The sequence below is a fragment of the Armigeres subalbatus genome, chromosome 3 (assembly GCF_024139115.2).
Source record: "Armigeres subalbatus isolate Guangzhou_Male chromosome 3, GZ_Asu_2, whole genome shotgun sequence".
Classification (NCBI taxonomy): Eukaryota; Metazoa; Arthropoda; class Insecta; order Diptera; family Culicidae; genus Armigeres; species Armigeres subalbatus.
In genome coordinates, this window is record NC_085141.1 from 351,652,642 (window position 1) to 351,672,041 (window position 19,400).

Genomic DNA, 19,400 nt, shown 5'->3' on the forward strand with positions numbered 1-19,400 from the left:
TGCATGACGATCTGAAAGGTGAACAAGCGTGATGCTTAGCTTCCTAATGAAGATCAACGATACTTTAAACTCAGTGGAATTGCTGGTCATAAAAGGAAAAATATTAATTCTGGATGCGTTGCGAACTAATGAAAATTGGGAACATCGGATTTCTGAAGAGGTACTGAAGGAGTTGAACAAGGTCTTATTTTTCTAGATACGGCTCATCAAGCCAGGACGCATCAGATCTTCACATTTTCGTTCATGGCAACGCACTTACTCTGCTGCTGCTCAAAGTGCTCATAATCAATCAACGTCAAAATAACTTTTGATTCGCAAAACCGTTTAGGTCGCATCGAACAGTTCATCGATTACGAAGTTCTACTTCAATGAGTTTTAATTATTGATAATTTAAATTTGTTCCCGATAGACAGTTGAATTAATGAAATCGAATTGCATTACAAAAAAAATCCTTGAATAGAAAACAACCAAATTCGATCCTCGGCTTCACCGAACGGCAATCTAAATCGATTCCCCCCAGTTTCTTAATGTATGAATAATGCTCTCGGCCATGCTTTCAATCCTCAAATTGTTCCCCCTACCACTGAGAGGGTGGCCCTGCTCTGCAAGAACCTCCCAGCTTATAAATTTCGAAGGCTTTTATCTGCCAGTTTTTATTAGTTTTTTTTTCCTATGTTATAGTTGTTGGTTGTTTTTGCGCTGCGATCCGGCGCCCAACCAAGATAGCGCTCGCTTCGCCGGTCGTCATAGTTCGAGGTTCGAACTGGTTTGCTCTATGGCACTACACTGCCCATGGTGATGCCTACACATAATAACGGAAGCGAAGATGTGTGCTTTTGCACCGAGCAAAAAAAATAACACAACGAAGAAAAGAGTTCGTTCCAAGGAAGTCCCATGATGTAGGCTTATGTGCTGCTGATGATGCTGGCGGCCGGAGCTTTTTGTGTGCCTCCGTGGGTAGGATGGAAATTGCCTGTTTTTGACTAGGGCTATTATTTCTACAGTTCCGTTTTCCACCGGGCGGGGAGCCCATTCGGCGCCGTCCGTCTGGGCGCGGTGCGCTGTGTGTGGGAAGGGGAAAATGCTCTACGCTGATATAGATTGAGGGAGGTTTCGGTCTTGGTTGGTGACGCGTCAACGTAGGAAACCCATGGTGGATTTCATAGCAGAAATGGAGGACAGTCATGCTATGATTTACGACGGTAATTGATCTTGTTGGATGCAGTGGTAGAGAGACTACCCCCCCGGGCTACCCGAAGTTTCGAGTTAATGTGAAAAGTCCTTTATTATTACTTCAATTTTTCAAGCTTTTAAAAATTATAAAAATTGTGTTGACAGGTGGTGATTCCGGATAACGACTTAAGTACTTCCACGTTCCTGTTATTTGAATAATCAACCTGAAACTTGGCATGTCAATTTGCTCAAGACAGCAATATACTTGATAAGTTGTAAATAAAAAGAGATGATGCTTGTTAGAACTGTGTTAAACATTGTTGGAGATGATTACGAAATGCGCTTCGATTTGTTTTGATTTTCAAATTTTATTTTGATATTCAAATTTGAATGATGTTTCTTCCAATCGGTAGAATAGTTATAACTATTTAGGATTTATCATTGTTGTATAGATTCTCAACACACTCAATTATACAATACATTACACAATTGGAAGTTTTTTTTTGCGATTTTTCTGTCTTATTCGGATGAAAATGTGAACTCCACCAGCTGTTGACAGACTGCAGTGGAATTGACAACATGTAGTCACATATAGTATACATTATTTTAAACTCGTTCTCCACCAGCCACTAAATCTAAACTAAAAACATTTTTTAGTATGAATTACTTACTGATAAGAGGAAAATATAAAGCAATCCTCTGTGTGATTATCTCCGGTTCAGGTAAGCGTAAATATTAAAATATTATAATTTATTTTAATATTTACCCCGAAAAGCAACTTCAGCGGTCATTTTGCAATCAGCTGAATCTCTGGTCTGTCTTGTTGCAATACAATCCTGACACAGTCATAGAAATTGAACATACGATTTTTTGAGCCCAGAAAAAAAGCAGCCCAAGGTGTCAGAAAAGGCCGATGTCAACTCGAAACACGATTCACTTAAAATAGACAGTTCCTGTGAGGTGTTAGTCGAGGAAATATGCTACCAGCTTTGGAATGATCAAGGAAAAGTAAGTAGTGAAAATACGAAAGCAATAGACCTAGAATCGAAAGAATCGGTTCTTGTAAAAATTAGAATTCAGATGAGCTCAGCGCGAAACTAAAACGAAATAGTATCTCGGGAAGGATTCACTTGATCTGAAACTAATCCAAATGAGAGAAAATACGAGATATCCATATCGCTGGATACCGGTGCTCGTGGGTTTGAACATTGCAAAGCAATCGAAGCCACTGCGTTGTTTCCATTGTTACGACAATGGACAAGAAAAAAGCTCTCCAAAATGTTGAGGGGATCCCTTAGAAAACGATTGTCTCTGGTTACGTTCTTATTTTTTCGCTTGCTTGCGGCTGGCTCGCATTATTTCTTTTCGCATTAAGTATTTTCTACGAGGTTTCTAGGCCAAGTAAACATATTCGTAAGTCATGTGGCGTGTTATCGTGTTATAATATTTTTTCCAAGCCCGAAATTTCTTAGGCCAGACCGGGAATCGAGTTCAACCACGTCCAGCATAGTCTTATTGATGTTGATGTGCACATCCTTTGTTGTCGCGAAATTTTCGGAACGGCAGAAGAAGCACCTGATTTCGTAAAATACCTAAATTGCCTGATGTTTAATATTACTCGCAATTCGTTGGCGGGAATCTAAGGGAATCCATGGCAGAACTCTCCTTCATGGCAGAAGGAAACCTTCGTTAGATTCTGAACGAATCTTGAAGCCATCCTTGCCGGGATTCTGGAGGAATCCTTGCCAGGATTCTGGAGGAATCCTTGCCAGGATTCTGGAGGAATCCTTGCCAGGATTCTGGAGGAATCCTTGCCAGGATTCTGGAGGAATCCTTGCCATGATTCGGAGGGATCCTTGCTTTGATTCGAAGGAATCCTTGCCAGGATTCTGGAGGAATCCTTGACAGGATTCTGGAGGAATCCTTGACAGGATTCTGGAGGAATCCTTGACAGGACTCTGGAGGAATCCTTGATTGATTCGGAGGAATCCTTGTCAGGATTCGGAGGAATCCTTGTCAGGATTCGGAGGAATCCTTGTCAGGATTCGGAGGAATCCTTGTCAGGATTCGGAGGAATCCTTGTCAGGATTCGGAGGAATCCTTGTCAGGATTCGGAGGAATCCTTGTCAGGATTCGGAGGAATCCTTGTCAGGATTCGGAGGAATCCTTGACAGGATTCTGGAGGAATCCTTGACAGGATTCTGGAGGAATCCTTGACAGGATACTGGGGTAATCCTTGACAGGATTCTGGAGGAATCCTTGACAGGATTCTGGAGGAATCCTTGACAGGATTCTGGAGGAATCCTTGACAGGATTCTGGAGGAATCCTTGACAGGATTCTGGAGGAATCCTTGACAGGATTCTGGAGGAATCCTTGACAGGATTCTGGAGGAATCCTTGATAGGATTCTGGAGGAATCCTTGACAGGATTCTGGAGGAATCCTTGACAGGATTCTGGAGGAATCCTTGACAGGATTCTGGAGGAATCCTTGACAGGATTCTGGAGGAATCCTTGACAGGATTCTGGAGGAATCCTTGACAGGATTCTGGAGGAATCCTTGACAGGATTCTGGAGGAATCCTTGACAGGATTCTGGAGGAATCCTTGACAGGATTCTGGAGGAATCCTTGACAGGATTCTGGAGGAATCCTTGACAGGATTCTGGAGGAATCCTTGACAGGATTCTGGAGGAATCCTTGACAGGATTCTGGAGGAATCCTTGACAGGATTCTGGAGGAATCCTTGACAGGATTCTGGAGGAATCCTTGACAGGATTCTGGAGGAATCCTTGACAGGATTCTGGAGGAATCCTTGACAGGATTCTGGAGGAATCCTTGACAGGATTCTGGAGGAATCCTTGACAGGATTCTGGAGGAATCCTTGACAGGATTCTGGAGGAATCCTTGACAGGATTCTGGAGGAATCCTTGACAGGATTCTGGAGGAATCCTTGACAGGATTCTGGAGGAATCCTTGACAGGATTCTGGAGGAATCCTTGACAGGATTCTGGAGGAATCCTTGACAGGATTCTGGAGGAATCCTTGACAGGATTCTGGAGGAATCCTTGACAGGATTCTGGAGGAATCCTTGACAGGATTCTGGAGGAATCCTTGACAGGATTCTGGAGGAATCCTTGACAGGATTCTGGAGGAATCCTTGACAGGATTCTGGAGGAATCCTTGACAGGATTCTGGAGGAATCCTTGACAGGATTCTGGAGGAATCCTTGACAGGATTCTGGAGGAATCCTTGACAGGATTCTGGAGGAATCCTTGACAGGATTCTGGAGGAATCCTTGACAGGATTCTGGAGGAATCCTTGACAGGATTCTGGAGGAATCCTTGACAGGATTCTGGAGGAATCCTTGACAGGATTCTGGAGGAATCCTTGACAGGATTCTGGAGGAATCCTTGACAGGATTCTGGAGGAATCCTTGACAGGATTCTGGAGGAATCCTTGACAGGATTCTGGAGGAATCCTTGACAGGATTCTGGAGGAATCCTTGACAGGATTCTGGAGGAATCCTTGACAGGATTCTGGAGGAATCCTTGACAGGATTCTGGAGGAATCCTTGACAGGATTCTGGAGGAATCCTTGACGAGATTGTGGAGGAATCCTTGACAGGATTCTGGAGGAATCCTTGACAGGATTCTGGAGGAATCCTTGACAGGATTCTGGAGGAATCCTTGACAGGATTCTGGAGGAATCCTTGACAGGATTCTGGAGGAATCCTTGACAGGATTCTGGAGGAATCCTTGACAGGATTCTGGAGGAATCCTTGACAGGATTCTGGAGGAGTCCTTGACAGGATTTTGGAGGAATCCTTGACAGGATTCTGGAGGAATCCTTGACAGGATTCTGGAGGAATCCTTGACAGGATTCTGGAGGAATCCTTGACAGGATTCTGGAGGAATCCTTGACAGGATTCTGGAGGAATCCTTGACAGGATTCTGGAGGAATCCTTGACAGGATTCTGGAGGAATCCTTGACAGGATTCTGGAGGAATCCTTGACAGGATTCTGGAGGAATCCTTGACAGGATTCTGGAGGAATCCTTGACAGGATTCTGGATCCTTGACAGAATTCTGGAGGGATCCTTGACAGGATTGTGGAGGAATCCTTGCCAGGAGTCGGGAGGAATCCTTGCCAGGATTCGGAGGAATCCTTGCCAGGATTCGGAGGAATCCTTGCCAGGATTCGGAGGAATCCTTGCCAGGATTCGGAGGAATCCTTGCCAGGATTCGGAGGAATCCTTGCCAGGATTCGGAGGAATCCTTGCCAGGATTCGGAGGAATCCTTGCCAGGATTCGGAGGAATCCTTGCCAGGATTCGGAGGAATCCTTGCCAGGATTCGGAGGAATCCTTGCCAGGATTCGGAGGAATCCTTGCCAGGATTCGGAGGAATCCTTGCCAGGATTCGGAGGAATCCTTGCCAGGATTCGGAGGAATCCTTGCCAGGATTCGGAGGAATCCTTGCCAGGATTCGGAGGAATCCTTGCCAGGATTCGGAGGAATCCTTGCCAGGATTCGGAGGAATCCTTGCCAGGATTCGGAGGAATCCTTGCCAGGATTCGGAGGAATCCTTGCCAGGATTCGGAGGAATCCTTGCCAGGATTCGGAGGAATCCTTGCCAGGATTCGGAGGAATCCTTGCCAGGATTCGGAGGAATCCTTGCCAGGATTCGGAGGAATCCTTGCCAGGATTCGGAGGAATCCTTGCCAGGATTCGAAGGAATCCTTGCCAGGATTCGAAGGAATCCTTGCCAGGATTCTGGAGGAATCCTTGCCAGGATTCTGGAGGAATCCTTGCCAGGATTCTGGAGGAATCCTTGCCAGGATTCTGGAGGAATCCTTGCCAGGATTCTGGAGGAATCCTTGCCAGGATTCTGGAGGAATCCTTGCCAGGATTCTGGAGGAATCCTTGCCAGGATTCGGAGGAATCCTTGCCAGGATTCGGAGGAATCCTTGCCAGGATTCGGAGGAATCCTTGCCAGGATTCGGAGGAATCCTTGCCAGGATTCGGAGGAATCCTTGCCAGGATTCGGAGGAATCCTTGCCAGGATTCGGAGGAATCCTTGCCAGGATTCGGAGGAATCCTTGCCAGGATTCGGAGGAATCCTTGCCAGGATTCGGAGGAATCCTTGCCAGGATTCGGAGGAATCCTTGCCAGGATTCGGAGGAATCCTTGCCAGGATTCGGAGGAATCCTTGCCAGGATTCGGAGGAATCCTTGCCAGGATTCGGAGGAATCCTTGCCAGGATTCGGAGGAATCCTTGCCAGGATTCGGAGGAATCCTTGCCAGGATTCGGAGGAATCCTTGCCAGGATTCGGAGGAATCCTTGCCAGGATTCGGAGGAATCCTTGCCAGGATTCGGAGGAATCCTTGCCAGGATTCTGGAGGAATCCTTGCCAGGATTCTGGAGGAATCCTTGCCAGGATTCTGGAGGAATCCTTGCCAGGATTCTGGAGGAATCCTTGACAGGATTCTGGAGGAATCCTTGACAGGATTCTGGAGGAATCCTTGACAGGATTCTGGAGGAATCCTTGACAGGATTCTGGAGGAATCCTTGACAGGATTCTGGAGGAATCCTTGACAGGATTCTGGAGGAATCCTTGACAGGATTCTGGAGGAATCCTTGACAGGATTCTGGAGGAATCCTTGACAGGATTCTGGAGGAATCCTTGACAGGATTCTGGAGGAATCCTTGACAGGATTCTGGAGAAATCCTTGACAGGATTCCGGAGGAATCCTTGACAGGATTCTGGATCCTTGACAGAATTCTGGAGGAATCCTTGACAGGATTCTGGAGGAATCCTTGACAGGATTCTGGAGGAATCCTTGACAGGATTCTGGAGGAATCCTTGACAGGATTCTGGAGGAATCCTTGACAGGATTCTGGAGGAATCCTTGACAGGATTCTGGAGGAATCCTTGACAGGATTCTGGAGGAATCCTTGACAGGATTCTGGAGGAATCCTTGACAGGATTCTGGAGGAATCCTTGACAGGACTCTGGAGGACTCCTTGACAGGATTCTGGAGGAATCCTTGACAGGATTCTGGAGGAATCCTTGACAGGATTCTGGAGGAATCCTTGACAGGATTCTGGAGGAATCCTTGACAGGATTCTGGAGGAATCCTTGACAGGATTCTGGAGGAATCCTTGACAGGATTCTGGAGGAATCCTTGACAGGATTCTGGAGGAATCCTTGACAGGATTCTGGAGGAATCCTTGACAGGATTCTGGAGGAATCCTTGACAGGATTCTGGAGGAATCCTTGACAGGATTCTGGAGGAATCCTTGACAGGATTCTGGAGGAATCCTTGACAGGATTCTGGAGGAATCCTTGACAGGATTCTGGAGGAATCCTTGACAGGATTCTGGAGGAATCCTTGACAGGATTCTGGAGGAATCCTTGACAGGATTCTGGAGGAATCCTTGACTGGATTCTGGAGGAATCCTTGACAGGATTCTGGAGGAATCCTTGACAGGATTCTGGAGGAATCCTTGACAGGATTCTGGAGGAATCCTTGACAGAATTCTGGAGGGATCCTTGACAGAATTCTGGAGGAATCCTTGACAGGATTCTGGAGGAATCCTTGACAGGATTCTGGAGGAATCCTTGACAGGATTCTGGAGGAATCCTTGACAGGATTCTGGAGGAATCCTTGACAGGATTCTGGAGGAATCCTTGACAGGATTCTGGAGGAATCCTTGACAGGATTCTGGAGGAATCCTTGACAGGATTCTGGAGGAATCCTTGACAGGATTCTGGAGGAATCCTTGACAGGATTCTGGAGGAATCCTTGACAGGATTCTGGAGGAATCCTTGACAGGATTCTGGAGGAATCCTTGACAGGATTCTGGAGGAATCCTTGACAGGATTCTGGAGGAATCCTTGACAGGATTCTGGAGGAATCCTTGACAGGATTCTGGAGGAATCCTTGACAGGATTCTGGAGGAATCCTTGACAGGATTCTGGAGGAATCCTTGACAGGATTCTGGAGGAATCCTTGACAGGATTCTGGAGGAATCCTTGACAGGATTCTGGAGGAATCCTTGACAGGATTCTGGAGGAATCCTTGACAGGATTCTGGAGGAATCCTTGACAGGATTCTGGAGGATTCCTTGACAGGATTCTGGAGGATTCCTTGACAGGATTCTGGAGGAATCCTTGACAGGATTCTGGAGGAATCCTTGACAGGATTCTGGAGGAATCCTTGACAGGATTCTGGAGGAATCCTTGACAGGATTCTGGAGGAATCCTTGACAGGATTCTGGAGGAATCCTTGACAGGATTCTGGAGGAATCCTTGACAGGATTCTGGAGGAATCCTTGACAGGATTCTGGAGGAATCCTTGACAGGATTCTGGAGGAATCCTTGACAGGATTCTGGAGGAATCCTTGACAGGATTCTGGAGGAATCCTTGACAGGATTCTGGAGGAATCCTTGACAGGATTCTGGAGGAATCCTTGACAGGATTCTGGAGGAATCCTTGACAGGATTCTGGAGGAATCCTTGACTGGATTCTGGAGGAATCCTTGACTGGATTCTGGAGGAATCCTTGACAGGATTCTGGAGGAATCCTTGACAGGATTCTGGAGGAATCCTTGACAGGATTCTGGAGGAATCCTTGACAGAATTCTGGAGGAATCCTTGACAGGATTCTGGAGGAATCCTTGACAGGATTCTGGAGGAATCCTTGACAGGATTCTGGAGGAATCCTTGACAGGATTCTGGAGGAATCCTTGACAGGATTCTGGAGGAATCCTTGACAGGATTCTGGAGGAATCCTTGACAGGATTCTGGAGGAATCCTTGACAGGATTCTGGAGGAATCCTTGACAGGATTCTGGAGGAATCCTTGACAGGATTCTGGAGGAATCCTTGACAGGATTATGGAGGAATCCTTGACAGGATTCTGGAGGAATCCTTGACAGGATTCTGGAGGAATCCTTGACAGGATTCTGGAGGAATCCTTGACAGGATTCTGGAGGAATCCTTGACAGGATTCTGGAGGAATCCTTGACGGGATTATGGAGGAATCCTCGACGGGACTCTGGAGGAATCCTTGACAGGATTCTGGAGGAATCCTTGACAGGATTCTGGAGGAATCCTTGACAGGATTCTGGAGGAATCCTTGACAGGATTCTGGAGGAATCCTTGACAGGATTCTGGAGGAATCCTTGACAGGATTCTGGAGGAATCCTTGACAGGATTCTGGGGGAATCCTTGACAGGATTCTGGGGGAATCCTTGACAGGATTCTGGAGGAATCCTTGACAGGATTCTGGAGGAATCCTTGACAGGATTCTGGGGGAATCCTTGACAGGATTCTGGAGGAATCCTTGACAGGATTCTGGAGGAATCCTTGACAGGATTCTGGAGGAATCCTTGACAGGATTCTGGAGGAATCCTTGACAGGATTCTGGAGGAATCCTTGACAGGATTCTGGAGGAATCCTTGACAGGATTCTGGAGGAATCCTTGACAGGATTCTGGAGGAATCCTTGACAGGATTCTGGAGGAATCCTTGACAGGATTCTGGAGGAATCCTTGACAGGATTCTGGAGGAATCCTTGACAGGATTCTGGAGGAATCCTTGACAGGATTCTGGAGGAATCCTTGACAGGATTCTGGAGGAATCCTTGACAGGATTCTGGAGGAATCCTTGACAGGATTCTGGAGGAATCCTTGACAGGATTCTGGAGGAGTCCCTGACAGGATTCTGGAGGAATCCTTGACAGGATCCTTGAGGAATCCTTGACAGGATTCTGAAAGAAGAAGCTTATTACGGGATTCTGAAGGATTTTCCTGCAGAAATCCTGTCTAGGATTTCTTTAGAATCTCGTGAAGATTTTGAACGTATCTGAATTCTGAACGTATCCTCGGTAGATTTTTGAATGAATTCTTTGCAGGATTCTTAAGAAATCTGCGGCAGAATACTGAACGAATCCTCGTCAGAATTCTAAGCGAAGCGATGCTGACAGGATCTTCGGCAGGATTTTCAAGAAATTATCGGCAGGATTCGGGAAGAATCTTTGACGGAGTGCATGCTAATAGACTATTTTCTCTGCTCTTTGTTAATTTCTGGTATACACATTTGTATATCGATTTTCTATGGCATTGTCGACGGAGCTTGGTATTCAGGTTCAATTGTGAAGACATCAAGCCCGAATTCTCAACCTTAGATACAGGGCCAGATTTAGTCGGACGGGGGCCCCGGGGCCAACAGGTTGTGGGGGCCCCAAAATGTAGAAAAGGGTTGGTTTTGGTACATAAGATTTGTGGGGACCTGGAGCCACTGCTTAGATACCTTAGTAATCTCTATATATGGCTATACTGCGTGAATAAAATTATTGGGTGTATTACGTTTTCGTGAGCTCAGGTACAAGAATCACCACAATTTTGCTTCCAGCTATACAAACTCATAATGGTTAAACAACATTGTTTTCTTTTGAGCACCTTGGACACCTGATCGGATTTTGTCTTTAGGCGCCGGATGGCATCGTGCTTCGCTTGTCCTTATGTAGCCAGCGTTGTAACAATCTCCCTTAGATGTAACACATTCTTCTTCCGCCAACTGCCCACACTCGCAGTGCTTAAAATGTGGTATCATATCGGCAAATTAAAAAAAAAGGTACAGGAAACAATTGATATAAAGTTCAAGATTGCACTTTTAAAATATACCAGTTGCTGTTGCATCCGATTTGTAAAGTAAATTTTGGTTATTGAGAGATGTAAAAGTCCAAGCATTACAAATGTTATTTGTTCAAATTTCATAGTTCTTGATAAAAAGGCCCGAAGACTTCGTTCAAGATATACTCATCGAAGATATACCATTCTCATTATGGATTAGTTTTAAATATAAACTACTTTCAATACTTTGAAGTGATACTCTGCAAAGAAATCTCAGAGCTTACATTTTTTTACCACGATTCGCAAATAAGAGCTATTCAATGGATGTAATATACCCCTGTGCTTACCTTCTCAACAAAAGCCTCGCTTTCGGCGTTCTACCGTAACCATTCTCAACACGGGATTATGGCAAATGACCACTTCTTTCACGCGACATAATCCTTTCGTTTACAGTCTCCGATACGCTTTCCTTCGATACTCGAACCGAGAAAAAAATAATACTCCCCCTCTCACTATACAATCACATCGTCTCTACAATCGTTGATGGGGAGCGCACTCACACACCAGCTCTCAGTGAGATGTTGACTCAACGCAAAATTCCTTCACCAGCACCAAGCAGCGAGTGGCTCTGCCAGCAAGCTGCGAAGGTGTGTTACTTGACCCAGAGGTGCTTCGCGAAAGGTCTTCGCCAATCGACCTTCTCAACCCATTACGTTGAGTCGTCACTATTTTTGCACCTCGAGAATTATGACACGGTTCACCAGGCACTAGGTGGCAGTACCTTCCCGTACCGCCCACTGACTGATGTCCTTGCTCTTCGGGATGAGCCGTGCCTTCTGCCACACCATCGCCTTCAGCACTATCCACCAACACAACCACAACCGAGACGCAAATGGAACTTCATCGTGAAAATTTGCTATTTTTTCGCTTTCACCACCCCACTAAGCTTCACTCCTCACTCTTGGTTTCACTTCAATAAAGGCAGAATTTTTCTTTTTGTTTCTATAATTTAATTACCCTCATTTTTGCTTTTACGCATTTTTTCACACCCTGAAGGACGTGTCGCCCCTCGCGAGACGTGCAAATCTTTCTCGATTGTTCAAAACCTGATCCCACCAGCAAGTAAAAGTTAGCGAAAGAAGCACTTATCGTTGCTGCTACTACTGCTACTGCCGATAATGCTGATTTCCTTGCTCGTCCGTCCAATTTCAAGGGAGCGGTCCTTGACGGTTCAGACTTTTCACTTTGTCGTCCATTTCCCGGAACCACACCAGACGGAAAAGAGGCAATTCCCGGAGCACATCCTCCCTCTAGCAGGATGTTTCACATTTTCGACCATCGGAAAAAGCACTCTTCGTCAGCCGATCAACCGTATTCTTCAACCATTTTGAGGCGCACTTTCCAAATTTGGTTGGAAAAACTTTAAGGAAAATCAACTCCTCACTTTAAATGGTGGGTATGCACAAATCCAGCACGGTGCGTTTGTGTCTTTCCCGTAGGACATTCCACCTCGAACTGGTGCGAGCAAAATTCCATGATGGCTGACGGTGGTCTTTCCCCATGCATCGGCGATGAAAATCGAGAAAATTTGTTGAGGAAAACCCACAGAGCAGGAGAGTTCCGGTGTTACGCTCATCCCTCTCCACAGGTCGCATTTTCCAAGAAACTGTCAAACAACAGCGGAGAGCCACCCCTCGGTTGGGGGTTTTACGAGTTTGTTATTGTTGTCGGAGTGGAACATTGGAGGCCACCACACCACCATCACTTCCCGCTGGACCTAGGTTACGGGAAATGACAGAGAGGAAAACGGGATGTCATGGCAATGATGACAGCCGGTACTGCCAACCGAAGAAACTTTGAAGGGAGCTTATTTTTCTTGAATGGATAACAGTGATAAAATTCTGCTTTTGTGTGTATATAAATAGAAAGGAGCTTTCAAATTACCCGTTGCTTGTTATTTCTATCTTATCATTAAGTACAAATCGCTTGAGTACACACAAAAAAAAATCGTTGGTAAAATTAAAAGAAACGTTGGTAAAACCAAGAAAACCAATTAGTGATTTTCAGTAGAAAGTATGAGATTGTTGAATCTACCAATGCAAAAATTGTCACATCGGTAAGAACTTCAACAAGAGCCAACTTTTCAAAATAACAGGTTTCTTTCATAACTAAATTTGTATTTTACTTTTGAATCAACTACTGATCTTTCAATACAACAAGTGGAATACGCTTTCAATACAAGTAGTAGTAGTAGTTCTTCATTTTTATTTTACTCAAGTAAATATGCCCAAATAAAATTTAATATGTTCAAAATTGATCATTTTATTGTCTTTTCTTTCATTATAAGATGAGTTGTTATTTATTAGGATAATTATGGTCCCGAATCAGCTGATTATACCTTTGTGCCATATGATTCTCCGGCAACTGCGATGCACTGTAACCGCAACTTTTCCGGTCTGCGACAAGGGTGCCTGCCGAATAGGCAACTGCGTCTTGTGGTTCGTGCTGTCCGTCTTGCTCATCAGCACATCCACAATTTGGTCCTCGGGTGTCAGCTGATTGCACTTGAATTTTGTTGCTGTTCTTCATTCCGTCGTCGGCTCGGTTCGAATAGGCAAAATTGTGCCATCAGCACAAAAATCGAATAAATTTTGACCTCTCCGGTTAGTCCATATTGCGGTCTGTGATGGAACTCACCACATCATCATCACCACGGGCATGATTTTGTCTTCTCTTCCAGTGAGACGAGTCTCTGCCTCCGTTTGGCCCTGGGGTCTTCTGTTCTGACTTAGAGGTTGGTAACGAATCAGCACCAGGATATCCGCAGCCCGACCGACGACGGAACCACCTTCTGATCAACCTTCTGGCATGGGAAAAACGATTACAAACGACCGAATTTCTCCACACCGGCGCCCTCTTTTCCAAACAAACTGCTGTTATCCACTAGCTGCAACTCACCTGGGGCAGTTTCAACAGAATCCCGGCCGTTTGGATCAGCTCGCAGCCCAATATTCGCAAGTCAATTTCCGTCTCGCCATCCAATCCATCCACCTGCGAGGGCGTCAAATCGAGCTTCGTCTCCGGGAGAAGACAGTTTTCCAGCGTTAGAACGATTTTCCCGTACGATCGTTGCTGATGGCTCTGTGACCCTGTCGTCTGCTGGTTGGGTTTGGCGGTGGCAGCAGCGGTGACCGAGTCATTCGTGGTCATTGCCACTGCTGCTAATGCTGCTGGTGGAGCCAGTTTTGCGCTGCTCATCTGCCCCCGACGAAATCAATTCACTTCCGCAGTTTTCACAAAGCCAAATAGGCCCAGCGCAGGCTCACAACTTTTCACTGTTGGCGTTTCACCGACCGACGACGGAATCACTGTTTAAATGATGAACCCATTAAATAAAAATAAAAATCACCCGTTTAGTAATGAAATTACTTACTTCACTGCTCGTGGATCAGTTCGTATGAGGACGTTTAGCCATAAATGGCGGTTTCGGATCGAAGAGCCCACAGGTCCAGAGTCCACACAACACATGCAGATTTTAAAAGTGTGTTCCGGCTGTCGAAAAAATTGTATACATCCCGAGATCCATCCGTTCCGCACAATAAAGCAACACGTACGATGTTGCAATTCCTCCCTGGAAAAGCAAAATAGTATTTACTGAAGGTATATCAATAGATTATGGAGAAAATCCTAATTACCATACGGCGGCGATGTTGGAAATTATTTTCTCGAGAAATTTTTCACAACTGTCACTGACAGGTCGTGAGCTGCCAGTTAAATTATTTCTTTCTATCAGTGTTGCCAAAATTGGGAAATGTTAAGGTTTGTTTGATTATTTTAAAATTTTTATTCTGAGAGTTTTGACTGTAAAAATCAAAACTTTAAACAGAAAAAAAACTTTCAAATCAATCAATTTAGCATTTGACTGAAAAGTTTTAACTCTTAAAAATACCAAATTTCTCATATTGTTAAAATAATATTAGAAAAATGTTGGAATCCCAACTTTTTTTTTCTCTGTGTAGAAATTTCGTATCACAAAACCGTAAATATCACTCAATCCAACCCGCTGAGCATAAGAAATTGTTTTCTGGTTCCAAACATTTTATACCTTATAGTTTTTACATTTTGTATTATCTACATTTATTTTTACCTTCCCTCGGATATGTGATCTTGTCGCGATTTTTGACTATTTTTATTTAGTGCCGTCACATATAATCCGAAATTGACACATTGGTTTTACAGATGCGATTCAAAGGACATCATGTCGTGGTGCCTTGAAAAGCAGTGCAGCAAAACCGCTCTCTTTTCCTCCATACTTTTACTAACTTACTTATTTTTGCCTTTCTCGTACAACAAAGTTGTACCGAAAGGCTATCATTTCACTCCAAATTCGAACTTTTGATAGAAGTCCCGGAGACCCATAGTGTTATATACCATTCGACTCAGCTCGATGAGCTGAACAAATGTCTGTCTGTCCGTGTGTGCGTGTGTGTGTGTATGTGTGTGCGTGTGTGTGCACAAAATGCCATAAAAAACATTAGCCAAATTTTCACATAGAAACTCTTAACCGATTTTCTTGCAACAAGTTGCATCCGACAGAGACTAAAACGCTGTTGATCACTATTGAATTTCATAATAATTGCAAATTGCAAAAAATAGATAATATTAAAATAGTGATGAGACATAGTCACATAGAACAATAATGTGTTATGTAAAATGTTTCATCGTACTATAAAGATGCTCGTGTTGCACGCATTTAGGCGTAAGCATGCTTTTCGTTCAGTTTCATAGTACTATGAAATAGTCCGAAAGTCAAAATTTGAACATAGGAAATTCGAGAAACTTTTGGCAGCGCCATCTGTCGTCTACTAGTGTAAATTTTCTATCATAACATTAGAAGGTGTAACTGTTTTGCCTTTCTTGTACATCATCGAGGTGTAAGCGTAAAGGCTACATTTATTACCTTTTACGCGAGAAAGGCGCCATCACCGCTAGGTTGATTAATCTGGGTTTTTATCAAATCTAGAATCGTGGCGATATTTGATTTTTTGAATAGTTGATTTGATTTGTCACCAGTCTCGAACCAACTATTTTTTTTACCAAAAAATCGTTTCAGATTGTTTGTTTTGTCAAACAATCATTTCAGTTCGCATTGGATCAGTTCTGCATATCCTTTTCAGTTCAGTGCATCACCGCATGATATATTACATGAGCAAAAACCTTTTACCTATCCGGGTTATGTTTACTGATAAATACAGGGGCAAGAAGAAATGGTATTAGGCCGTTATCCCGTAAGTCATTTGGCCGAATGAGAAGGGAAAAGAGGTGTGAAAAGTGGGAAGGTAGAAAATGAGGTGTGAGAAGTCAGTTCCTCCTTTTTCTTTCCTCTTTCTTACTTATTATATATTTTTTCTACCTTCTTTTTTGATTTTATCATCAACCTTTTTCAATTTTCATTTTTCCCTCTTCCTTATCCACTTTTCATTTTTATTTACTTCTTCTTCTTCCTTCTTTACTTTTGTCACATTCTTTAAATTTTTTTCTTTCATCCATATTCTTTATTCCTTCTTTATTCTTTCACTTTTCTTTCTTTTTTATCTATTGCTTTTATTTGACAAGCTCAGGCTTGAATGATACTTAACGGAGCCGAGACTCTTTATGGTATATACAAACCAAATATTTTTTTTTTTCTTTATTTGAGAGGTTTTCAGTCCAAGACTGGCTCACCTCTATCCACATCAATATTATTATTAACAGTTAGTAAGGGAAAGGGACATTTACCAAGATACTCGTGGCGACTCAATGTTAGATTGCGTAATTTCAGGATGGACAGGGTTGGGATTAAGATTTGGGGTGTTTAATCTACAAAGCAAGACCATGCTGAAGGTGGCTGGGTTCGATTTCCGGTCCGGTCTAGGGAATTTTCGGGTTGGAAATTCTCTCATAAAAGTATCATCGTGTTAGCCTCATCATATACGAATGCAAAAATGGTAGCATGGCTTAGAAACCTCGCAGTTAACAACTGTGGAAGTGCCAAATGAACTGGTTCGTCAGTGAGCATCTTCTAGATAGCGAGAGCTTCATGGTACACGGAACAATAAGACAGAGGAAAGGAAAAAACTGAGGAAGAAAAACAATATACAGAGGTATTCGACTTTGATCTCAGATGTGCAAAAAAAGGCATAGATAACCTACATATACACCACATCGAGGTCCCCCTACTTTTCTTTCCTTATCCCTCTGTCTTTCTTTTTTCCTGTTTCCTTCTCTTGCTTCTCTCTTGCTTCATCCTTCTTACTTCTTCCTTTTTCCTTATTCCTTCTTCCTTCTTCCTGCTTCCTTCTCCCTTCTTCCTTCTTCATCTTCCGTTTTCCTTCTTCCTCCTTTCTCCTTCCTTCTTCCTTCCTCCTTCTTCCTTCTTCCTTCTTCGTTGTTCCTTCTTCCTCCTTCTTTCTTCCTTCTTTTTTCTTCCTCCTTCCTTCTTCCATATTCCTTCTTCTTTCTTCTTCCTTCTTTCTTCTTTCTTCTTTTCTTCTTCCTTCTTCCTTCTTTCTTCTTCCTTCTTCCTTCTATCTTCCTTCTTCCTTATTCCTTTTTCTTTAATCCTTATTCCTTATTTCTTATTCCTTATTCCTTATTCTTATTCCTTATTCCTTATTCCTTATTCCTTATAGACCTGTGCGCCGCCGCGCCACGCCGCCGCCGCCGACACTTATTAACGTACGCCGACGCCGGTCAAGGTGTCGGCGGCGCGCCATACGCCGGTTGGCTCCACGCCGCCGAATTTCATATTTCACGCCGATGTTTGGCCAACACAAAAATCACATTATGCAGTGCGTTCGCATCTGCCAAACCAAGGCAACCTATCAAGCATTAATTAAATAGCTATTTTACCTTTAGCAGATTTGTTCACTTTTATCCCTGTCACTTTTACTTTACGATGAACTTCTAATCTCATATGTTACTTCATGTGGAATAACCTCATTCTGGTCGCATTGGGTGGTTCATCATCTTTTTAAATGTTTGAATGTTACATATCCTAAGAGGGGGTCATATGCAAAGGGGTGTAAGTGAGAAAAACTTAGTTTTGAGATAAATGGGTGCGAAGATTTTCAATATTTTTTCGTTTCATACTAATTGTATGGACGTTCAAGAAATTACTAATTTTCTGTGAATTTTCACATTTATTACGAACATCGTACAAACTATATTAGTATATTGCCGCAAAGCTCTAGAACCAAGAAATTTTTTGCTATAGTCAGCTCAATTTTGACAAAAATGTCACTTACACCCCTCTGCTTCTAACCCCCTCAATTGGTCCACTGCTTACAAACGCGGCTACAAATCAACACCATAATGAATGTTGGATTTGGATTCCCAGTCTCGTAGGATTTTTTTTACCTTCCCTGGGCATGGAGTATTATTGTGCTAGCCTCATAATATGTGAATGCAAAACTGATCTTTTGGCTTCTGGAGCTGGAGCACGATGGGGCACGTGACCCACCAAATTAAACATTTCCTTAAAAAAAATATGTTTCGATTTATTTCGATAAACAATTTCCAAGGAAATTTCTTGGTTTTCTTGAAATAATTTCCAGGAAGTCCTGGAGGAAGTTCTGAAGGAATATCTGAAGAAAATTCTTAGAGCCTTGAGGAATTTCTGGATTTATCTCCGTAGTAATTTCTGGAGGATTCTCTAAAGGAATCTCTGGAGAAAATTCTGAAGGAATTCTTGTCCAAAGAAATTCTTTAAGAAATTTCAGAATGTCGGTAACTCCTTTAGGAGGTCCTTTGGAAATTGCTCTACGGAGATATCTGAAAATTCGTCCTAGAGTTTTGGGAGGAAATTCCGAAGGAATTACTAGATTAATTTCCGAGGGAATGGAATGTCTTATGGAATACCTGGAAACATTCCAGTGGAATTGTCAAAATAATTTTCAAAGGAATTTTGTAGAAATTTTTAAAAGTATGTATGTTGTTATCCATCACCCTGGCTTGAGTCTTGCTCTGCATGCGGCTCCACCCAATAGTACAATTGAATTTAATTACCATTCTGCTTTCAATGCACTTCTGTGTGAAGGGCAAAAACGGAGGTGGCGGACACGTAAGCAGAGACACTTACGCGAAGCCCACGGGATAGAAAGAATATCCTTTTAGCAATGTAATCAAACAGACTAATAAATAGATTCGCAATCCTTTTTAAGCTTTCCGAAGGATGGCATCTTTGAGGGGCACGTTGAATCCATTACAACTGTGGGGAATTGTACCCATCTACATGAGTAGAAATTATTAAAAGTATTCCAAAGGAGGAAGGAATTCTTGATGGAATGGTCAGAAAGAATCTTATAAGAATTTTTGAAGGAATTTCCAGAAGAATTATAGAAAAAAAATGTAAAAAAAATTTAGGAATTTCGATGTAAATAAGAATAATAGCGGAAAATCCATTCGGATATTCCTTCAGAAATATATTTAATTTTCTTTATTTTTTAATATAGGGTTGTTGTGATACTTTCGACTGTTGTGCTCAATTTTGTTTGACTATTATCGGCTCTTTCAGTCATATAAAGCAGCTAAAACGTTGTTGCGTCTATTTTCCG

At 43.3% G+C, this 19,400-nt stretch overlaps 1 protein-coding gene and 1 long non-coding RNA gene across 2 annotated transcripts in view; both read right to left on the reverse strand.

The window, feature by feature from the left end:
- Positions 1-12,040, reverse strand: part of LOC134226061 (whirlin) — a 596,096-nt gene extending 584,056 nt beyond the window's left edge. Inside the window, exon 1 of the mRNA XM_062706580.1 lies at positions 11,154-12,040. The gene's annotated coding sequence lies outside the window, so the exon portion shown is untranslated. The remainder of the gene's footprint in view (positions 1-11,153) is intronic.
- Positions 12,041-13,141: 1,101 nt separating this feature from the next.
- LOC134223191 (uncharacterized) lies at positions 13,142-14,589 on the reverse strand. Its single transcript, XR_009982477.1, has 3 exons — positions 14,502-14,589; positions 14,240-14,437; positions 13,142-14,174 (listed from the first exon to the last, which is right to left on the reverse strand). It is a non-coding gene; the product is annotated as an uncharacterized LOC134223191 (long non-coding RNA).
- Positions 14,590-19,400: the final 4,811 nt, after the last annotated feature.